The sequence below is a fragment of the Hibiscus syriacus genome, unplaced genomic scaffold (genome assembly GCF_006381635.1).
Source record: "Hibiscus syriacus cultivar Baekdansim isolate YM2019G1 unplaced genomic scaffold, ASM638163v2 tig00005294_pilon, whole genome shotgun sequence".
In the NCBI taxonomy this organism is placed as follows: Eukaryota; Viridiplantae; Streptophyta; class Magnoliopsida; order Malvales; family Malvaceae; genus Hibiscus; species Hibiscus syriacus.
The window spans coordinates 204,199-214,403 of record NW_024062052.1 but is presented as its reverse complement, the minus strand read 5'-3'; the positions used below and the strand labels follow the sequence as shown (position 1 = coordinate 214,403).

At 36.4% G+C, this 10,205-nt stretch overlaps 1 pseudogene; it reads left to right on the top strand.

Moving 5' to 3' along the window:
• Positions 1–701: 701 nt before the first annotated feature.
• On the top strand, positions 702–2,002 carry LOC120199059 (annotated as a pseudogene).
• The last annotated feature ends 8,203 nt before the right edge of the window (positions 2,003–10,205 follow it).

The following is a 10,205-nucleotide window of genomic DNA, read 5'->3' as shown; positions in this document are numbered from 1 at the left end:
TTGATGGCGTATTACTTCTTTTTGTACCCTAGAAGGGTAAACCTGTTTAACTTGCTGGATTAGCCAATTCATTCTCCAAATCTGGTATACATTATTGGATTATGCTGGATTTATGTGTAGATCTTCTATCTTATTAACCAATGCTGGCAGCCGTGTTGTGAAGTAGATTTCTGTTATTTTAGAATAAAATGTTTTACGCACTGCTCTCTCTTCAATTGTTATTTCAAACATTCCGAAGACTGTGGCCGATTTGATCTAATAGTGTTTGGAAGCTCATTTTACTATTATATGGTAAAAATATTTTAAAAATGAATTTTTAATTAATTATTATATAGTGATTAAAGACTGGTCTAAGTGAAATTTCATGGTAAAGAATTACATCAACTCCTATCTAGAGCTAAAATTTCAAATTACTCGAATGTTATAACCTTCAGATGAAAAAAATGGATTTTTCTTGGGTGATGAAAATGAAACATGATAATAATCCAGTGTTTAGTATGGGAATTTACCTAAATATCAATGATGAATTGATCGTATAAGCATGAGAGTAAATGCGTCGTAAAAAGTGAATAAAGGATGGATGAGTCATCCTGAATCACATACATCTGTCGACTTCATCAAACAACACTGCCCTTTCATCAGTTATCGATCACATCCACTATCTCACCTTGTTTCTTTCTCTCTTCCTCCCACCCGAGAATATGACTGATTCTCCGATCAGATTTGGAATCATGGGCTGCGCCGAGATAGCCCGGAAAGTCTCCCGAGCCATAGCACTTGCACCCAACGCCACTCTCTGCCGTCGCCAGCCTCTCCAACGACAAAGCCGCCAATTTCGCTAAGGCCAATGGCTTCTCACCTGAAGCCAAGATCTACGGCTCCTACGAGTCCCTTTTGGACGACCCCGTCTACATGCCCCTGCCCACTAGCCTACACCTCAAATGGGCTGTGTTGACTGCTCAGAAGAAGAAGCATCTGCTGACGGAGAAACCCGTGGCCTTGCATGTGGCCGAGTTTGATGAGATTATAAAGGCTTGCGAGGAAAATGGGGTTCAGATTATGGATGGAACCATGTGGATGCATCACCCCAGGACCCAGAAAATGAAAGAGTTTTTGGAAGATAAGGAGCGGTTTGGTCAGCTTAAAACGGTAAACTTTTTCCCTAGGTTCCGCCTCAATGAATTTTCTTTCCTAACTACGAAGAAGATTATAACTTTGCCAATGAATTGTTAAAATGAGTTGGGGTTCTTGCATGCAAGTAATGTGTTAGTAATTAATTTTACTCGTAATCATAGTACCAAACAGCTGTCGCGGTGCTGCCATATACATTTGAGCGTGGGCACGTGTTGCGGCCTATGCTTCATCGTAAGATATTTTTAAATTATCATTCCGATACGTTATGTTGATTTTCTCAGGTAAACAGCTGCTTCTCATTCTTTACCGATCCTGATTTTCTCAAGAACGACATTCGTGTGAAGCCCGATCTAGATGCTCTTGGTGCACTCGGTGACGAGGGGTGGTACTGCATCCGCTCTATCCTGTGGGCAGCCGACTACGAGCTGCCGAAAACTGCAACAGCCTTGCGAGGGGCTCTTCTTAATGACAAAACCGCAACCTTCCACTGCTCTTTCTTACAAATTTTGACAATGAACATCATCGCCATCGGAACATATGGAACGTTGCATCTCACCGATTTCGTCATTCCTTACCAAGAGCACGAGGCCTCTTATATCGCATCCGCGAAATCCAGATTCAATGACCTCGTGACGGGATGGACGCCACGTCCAAGCGAACATACGGTGACCGCGGATCTACCTCAGGAGGTGTGCATGATGAGAGAGTTTGCTAAGCTGGTTCAAGATATTAAAAAGAATGGTGCAAAGCCAGATATAAAGTGGCCTACAATTAGCAGGAAGACACAGATGGTGTTGGATGCTGTCAAGGCATCCATTGAGAAAGGGTTTGAGCCTGTTGAAATTGTTAATTAATGTGTTAGTTTGATCCTTTTATTTTATTTTAATCTTTATAATAAACCGAACGACTTGCCGGGTTGATCTAAGGGGTGAACAGTTGATCGAGTCGACTAAAAAATGTTTTCAAATAACTTCTACTCAAAAAAGGTTTTTGAATTATTCGAGTTGAGGAGTGTAATTTTACAACTTGAAATTAACTTGAACTTTTTTTTTTAGTCAAATTGAGTTGAGGAGTGTTATTTTACACACTCCTGGTTGAGTTCTAATATTTGATTCCACTAACAAAAGTCTCGAACACCCTTGTCTATCACCAAGGATTACCAAGATGCGTAACAGATCTTAAGCACAGCAAGCCCCAACACATCATCACCTAAACTGACCGTGGAATATCCAACAAACTTCATGGGCTTGTTAAACACAACGAAGAGGAAAATCACATCTCACTATGAAGAACAAAACAACGAAATATAGAACCTTCCTTGATTCCAAATTTTAAGATGGCTACAACTCATAAATATAGAGTACTGTAACCACTAATTTTCAAAGGCAAACATAAGAATCGAACAAAACTGGTCCACTAGAGGAATTCAGTAATTCAACCAGGCCATGCTTCCCGCAAATGAAAAGCTTCAGACTAGGTGTTAAACATGAGAGTCTGCTTCAACTTCTTAAAAGGATAATGGAACCTCTGAATCGAAACTAAACAATGAGTACTCAACTCAAACTTGAAAATCAATCCGTTAATTACTAAAAATTTCGAGTTATTCGAGTTGTATTTTACAACTCGGTTTGAACTAGAATTTTTTTGAGTCGAGTCGAATTTATGAAATTACAACTCGAAGTTAATTCGTGTCGAGTTTTCTCAAATTTAAAAATTCTATTTTTTGAGTCTTGTCGATTTTTGCTCACCCCTAATCTTATAGTTACTTATATAGGTTGGTTACAAAGGGAATTACCTAAAATAGCATTGCTAAAGACATTTTGAAACCTCTAGGAAATAAAATCACTACAGCAAAAAAGGCTTTTTGTGGCGTTTTTTACCTTTAGCGGCGTTTATAAGTGCCGCTAAAAACACATGCAGCGTTAAGATAAACACCGCAAAAACCGCCGTTGAAAATAGCGCCGCTAAAGTTCGCGGCGTTTTTCACAAAAAACGCCGCAATAGGTATTGATATTTAGCGGCGTTTGTGTGACAAACACCGCAATAGGTGTTGATATTTAACAGCGTTTTTCAGACAAACGCCGCAATAGGTGTTGATATTTAGTGGCGTTTGTTATAAAAACGCCGCAATAGGAGTTGATATTTAGCAGCGTTTTTCATACAAACGCCATAATAGGTTATGATGTTTAGCGACGTTTTTTTCACAAACGTCGCAGCAGGTGTTGATGTTTTACGGCGTTTCTGCTAAAAACGCCGGTTCAGGTCTGTATATAGCGGCGTTTCTAGGATAAAAACACCGCTAAATGTATGGTATATTGCGGCGGTTTTTTACAAACGCCGCTAAATAACATAGAATTTAACAACCCTAAAAATTATGCTTGATTACCCCAAAACTGTTTTTTCAACCTGTTTCATTATCCAACAAACAAAACAATAATAATATCAAGTTCTATATCCATAACAAACAACATCAAATCCAATATAATAAATAAAAGTTTTCATTAACGTAATATAAGTTCAGTTACAGAAGGTTCAGTAGAATGCTCATAACATAAATGAGACTACAATGATGGATTATGAGGTTGCATTTTCTGAATCATCAGCATCATATCATTGAGTCGTTTTTCAAATTCTTCACATCTCTGCTGATATGCTGCTTCTCTCTGTACTGTCGTTGCTTCTCTCTGTGCTACCGCTGCTTCTCTCTGTGCTGCCGCTGTTTCTTTCTCTGCTTCCGCTGCTACTCTGGTTGCTTCTGCTGCTGCTCTCTCTGCTTCCCTTGCTTCATTTTCCGTTTTCAAGTTAGCCATTTGTTGATCTATCTCAGCCAACTTTTCTTTTAAACGACAAACTTCTTGGTGGGAAGATCGAGACTGTGATGACATGTACTGTGATGAACTGGATCCAAAATATTTGGTAGGAGTAACGAATGATCCTTGACAGTGCACCCGACCATATCTTTCAGGACCCAAAACGTCATTAATAGCTTGGTTTTCAATGTCATCATCATTAACAATACATTGACTCGAAGCAGCAACATAATACTCCGCCTTTTTCTCCCTCAATTTTTCCTAATAAAGTGAATAATTAATTAAAATAAAAAATGTCATGGTAAAAATATAAATAAAGTCAGGTAAATTTAAAACATCTACCCAAAAAACGTACCATAATTTCTGCAACGTCAGCAGTCATAGGAGTGCCATCCTTCTTCGTATGTGTCATATCGAAGAGTTAGTTTCGACCAACTTTAGAACCGGATGTATTTTCCTACAATGTACCATAATATAATTACTATGAGTTAGTATGTACATGGAATACAAAAAAACTATTTCAATAATCTATAATACCTCCTCATGAGCTATACAAGCAAAACTCTTCGATCCAGCCGTGTGCGTAAACTTTTGATGTTTCCTGCTAGCAACACCAATATGCTCTCGGGTCTACAATGTCAAACAACCACTATTAATGATGATTTACAATTCGTTACAATTATTTCTGAAAAATACATCATACCTGTCCTTTTTGTGAACTCCAAAATCTGACTCATCTTCCCATTGGTACCTGAGCATTCCTGGTGGGACTGTTTGCAACTTCTCTTCAAGGTTGAGATCATTCTTGAAGTATTTCTTCTTTAAGGAGCTCTTTTGATCCCTCAATCTCTTCCCTAACGTTTGCTTCACATAATCGTCAGAGACCTCTAAAGAAAATTTCTCCTATACAACATATAAGTGTGCACCGTAAGGATAAATTAGTATTGAATTTCTATAGAGTATGTATTATAATGAAATTATTACCTTAACAAAATCCAATGCTTGATTTTTGTTACTATTCGGCATTTCGCGCCATGACTCGTTATTGATCGGTAATAGATTCGCATTACGTCCAACTATGCCTAAGTAACCTGCTAGAAGACGTGATTCTGGGCTAATAGGTTGACCGACATCGTTTCTTGAAACTTTGACACGATGCCTAGGAGGAAGTTGGTATAATTCCTTCAAAGTTGTACGTCCTCGAGTCTTGCGCGTTCCAGCATTTTCAACTATATAAGAAATTATTAAATACTAGTTTTGAAAATGAACAAAGTAGTAAATAATGTTTCGAAGAATACTTTGAATTTCTATGTCTTCTTTAACAGTTTCCGGAACTTCGGAAGACTCAGGTGCATTCGATTCCTCGTTATTTCTTTCTTCATGGTCTTCAGAAGCTCGAACAACCCGTAAATTATTTATTTTTCTCCTCGGCATGATATCTATAATAAACAAACATGAGTAATAAAAAATGAATTAATTAATGAATATATTGAAAGATAACATGTTAAAGGTTATAACATTATAAATAAATAAATGAAGATATAAAATCGTACAAAAGTCTTATATAATGTCAGTTATCATAAATATCTTCATCAACATCCTCCCGAACCCATTGAAATTGTGTTGTATTACTGGTAGTTTCATCTAAGTTTTGTGGTAGTAGAGGTAAACTTTATGATCTTGTTTCAATGTCATCTCTACTTACATCCCCGATGTCTATCAAGTCTCTGGGAGTATTTCGAAGCACAACATACCAACCGTCATCCATTGGATCGTGACAATAAAATACTTGTTTCACTTGAGAAGAAAATACATATGGTTCATTCATCAAACGTTGACCCGTGTGAATTAATCGAGAGAAATTCACCATTGTAAACCCGAATTTATCTCTTTTTATACATCTGTTTACATCAACCCAGTCACACCAAAACAACACAACCTTTTGTTTTCCATAATAATCTAACTCAATAATGTCCGTAAGATTTCCATAATAATCGACCTCTCCCTCCTGCGGATTATTGTCCCTTACAATAGCATAACTTGTAGTTGACGAAGTAACTACGACTCCACAATTTTGTGTCCTTCTTAATCTTTCACGAGATTTCGTGTGGAACCTGAACCCATTAAAGAGGAAGGCATTATATCTTTTAACTATTCTATTCGGACCTTGAGAAAGCCATTTAACTTCTTCACTAACTTCTCTCCCACTCCAAACCTATTACACATGAATGGTGAATTAATTTGCATTGACGTCGATATAAAAAGAAAGACGTATATAATTTATAAGTGTTCCGTAAGATTTAGTTGATTACCGTCTGGCCTAACCATTCATGAAAAGTTTCTGTGAATAACTTATGTAGCTCTCGCTGATTTAATCTTCGGGAGCGTGCTCGAGATCTCAATACCTCTTTAAACTCACTATAAAGAATATTATGTCGTTAAAAATTGATAAATATAAAAGATAAAGAGATTTCATTAGGATTGGGTCCGAAAGACTTACGTGCGAAAGGGATCTATTGAATCGTGATGGAAAAGAACATATCGGTGTGCTTGTACCCAAGACGTGTCATCTGAATGTGCAATTTCAACTTTCCCTAATGGTTGACCATAACTTACAAAGAAATAATGTTGAGGTAAGTCATCAGTACTTAACACATCATTTCGATTTGGTCTATTCCATCTTGTTTCAACATCTTCCAAATATCTAGAGCAAAATGTCATACATTCCTCTACCAAATACCCTTCAGCAATTGATCCTTCCGGATAACGCCTATTACGACAATAAGACTTCAACTTGCCCAAGAACCTATACACAAAACAACATACTACGTAAATACATTTGAGTGAGAGGTATAATCAGTAGTAATTTGAAACGTGATATTCAAATAACACCTCTCTATAGGGTACATCCATCGATAGAAAACTGGAACACCAACTCTTGCTTCGTGAGGAAGATGAATTAGCAGATGCACCATAATTATGAAGAATGAAGGTGGAAATATATTCTCCAAGTTGTATAAAGTCAAGGCGACTCGATCTTGTAGTTTATCAAGTTCTTCAACCATTAGAACTTTCCCACATATGGCTTTCATTATATTAGAAAGTTCAATGATACAAGACGTCACCTTACTCGACATGCAACCACGAACAGCTACTGGCAGTAAATCTTGCATTAATATGTGATAATCATGTAACTTTAAACCATAAAGTCTTCGATCTTTAACACTGACACGTCGAGAAATGTTTGATGCATACCCATCTGGGACTTTTATATCCTTCAACACTGTGCAAAACACTTCTTTTTCTTTCTTCGAAAGAGAAAAAATAGAAGGCGACAAGAAATTTCTTCCATTTGGACGTAATTGCGGATGAAGATCATGTCGAATTCCCATATCCACTAAGTCAAGTCGACTCTTAAGATTATCTTTAGATTTTCTGCCATCATTCAGAATGGTCCCGATAATATTCTCGCAAACATTCTTCTCAATATGCATTACATCAAGATTATGTCTCAAAATCTGCTTTTTCCAATAAGGGAACTCGAAAAATATACTCCTCTTTTTCCACAAGTCTACCTCGTTTGGATCATCCTCTTCATCAGACTCATCATCAGTTTGTTCGTCAACTTCAACCTCTTTATTGACTTGCTTTGCCTTTTTCTTTGATCGTGCACTACTTGGTTGATTCATCTTTCCATAAGTAAAATTGATATTTTTCAACATTCTGAATATTTGAGAGCCGGTTGTTTGGTCAGGAGCATTTCGAAACTCTTCATCACCATCAAACATATTCTTTTGACTTCTAAATCTATGATTATCAGGTAACCACCGACGATGTCCCATATAAGAGAACTTATTTCCATTAACCAACCACTTCGAACATGTTTCTACAGCACAAAAAGGACAAGCGTAACGACCTTTGGTACTCCAACCCGATAAATTTGCATACGCGGGAAAATCATTAATTTTCCATAATAAAGTCGCACGTAAATTAAAGTTCTCCTTCGTCAACACATCGTACGTTTCGACCCCTTCCTATAACTATTTCAACTCTATAATTAGTGGTTGCATATAAATATCAATATCATTTTTGGGGCCTTTCTCGCCAGGGATTATCATGGATAAGATGAAAGATGATTGTTTCATGCAAATCCAGGGAGGAAAATTGTATAGAACAAGTACAACAGACCAAGTACTATATGAAGTACTCATGATTTTGAATGGATTAAACCCATCAGTTGCAAGACCGAGCCTGACATTTCGAGGATCTCTCGCAAAACTTGGATACTTGTTGTCAAATGACTTCCAAGCTAAAGAATCCGCTGGATGCCGTAATAATCCATCATCGGTTCTGCCATCATGATTCCACCTCATAGACTCAGCAGTCTTGGAGGACATAAACAATCTTTGTAGCCTAGGTATGAGAGGAAAATATCGCAGAATCTTAATCGGTTTCTTTCTTGATCGTGCTTGAGCTTCATCCTCAGTAACATTTTCTGCCTCCCTAATCATCCATCGATATTTTCCACATACATGGCAAGAGTCCTGATTTTTTCGATCACCCCAATACAACATACAATCAATCGGACAACTATGAATTTTGTCATATCCAAGACCCAAATCTTTTATCATTTTCTTCATATCTTTGCATGATTGAGGGATTTTTGCAAAAGGAAACACTTCTCCTAGTAACTCCAACAATTGCGTAAAGGAGTTACCAGTCCACCCTCCCAAGCATTTTAAGTGGAAAAGACGAATGCAAAAAGAAAACTTTGAAAAATTTGATCCCACATAAAGTTGTTCATTCATTTCATTCAGCAACTTGTAAAACTTTTCCGCTTCTCCATTTGGCTCTTCAGCACTTCTAATTCTTCCCATCTCAATGAAATCATTAACATTATTCTGACAATAATTTTCTGTAACATACGGCTGATGATTGTGCATATTAAATGCATCTCGTAACATCTCTTCCATGTCATATTCTCTAAAAGTTAGATGGTGAGAAGGAGCAGGATAAGTTGAATAACTCGTGGAAGCATATCTATATGATACAAACTCTCCATGAAAGATCCATTTTCTATACCCCCGAACAAATCCAAAAATAACTAGATGCTCGTACACAACTTCACGAATGTGCCAGTTAATGTTAACACATTTCTTACAAGGGCAAAGAATTATATTCTCTTGGCTTGCATTCAAAAAAGCTAAATTTAGAAATTTTTTGACTCCATTTCGATATTTGACGCTTACCCTTGAGAAATCCATCCAACTCTTATCCATTTCGTATTTCTGGAGTTTCAAATTCAAATGTAGTTGTTACCTGGGTAATGTTCACTAAAACTCTCTGAGAATCAACATTTCAAGAAAAAAAAATAGTAGACAAGTGCAAACAAAGGGTCCACAAATGTAATATTCACTGATTTGGAGCTTTAAAAATCCTGAATTCACAAACACAAATGATTATCTAACATCAGTACAAGACTAACATTAACAAATTGACCCCACAATCAAAACATTCTAACACCTCCCTTGGTCACATGTGCAAAGATATATACAAATTCTATGTGAAAAAATAAAATTACTTTATTCTGTAATTGATATTATTTAGGTTGACCATATATGTAAATATTTAAAATGGTAACCTATTTCGTAAGTTTTCGGAATATACAAAAAGAGGTGGGGAAAAAAGTATAGCACAAGCCTAAAATATTATTATTGGGGGGATTTTAGGTATTTTTTATTAAAAATTTAAAATTATCATATATTTTAGATTTTATTTATGTATTCTTTATTAAAAATTTGTTTTCATCCCATTTTATAAGTTCAAGTTCGGTCCTAACATAAAATATTGCATCCATCACTGATTATATTCTTTAATCATGATAAAAGTAATTTCATATTCATTAATTATATTAAATCAAGTAAGAAGTCCACCAAACATTATACTGGGAATGTTGTATTACCTTATTTGATTTTAAGATTACAATGTTTGATTGTATAAACTGTTTTCTCTTTGTTGCTCTGATTGCTTTTTAGGGTTTTTGCCTTTTTTAGTCAAAGGAGTTTGATTGTTTTCCCTTCATCACACGTATCAAATTAGCAAGTGAATTCGGGTTATTAATATTATATGACAGAGTTAAAGTACACGCAAGAGAATTAGATATTGGAGAAGACGAGGAGGAGACCATATCAATTGAACAAGAAAAGCGGATGGAGGAATAACCTTTGAAAACTATTTTGTGGGGCTATTTTTAACTGCTAG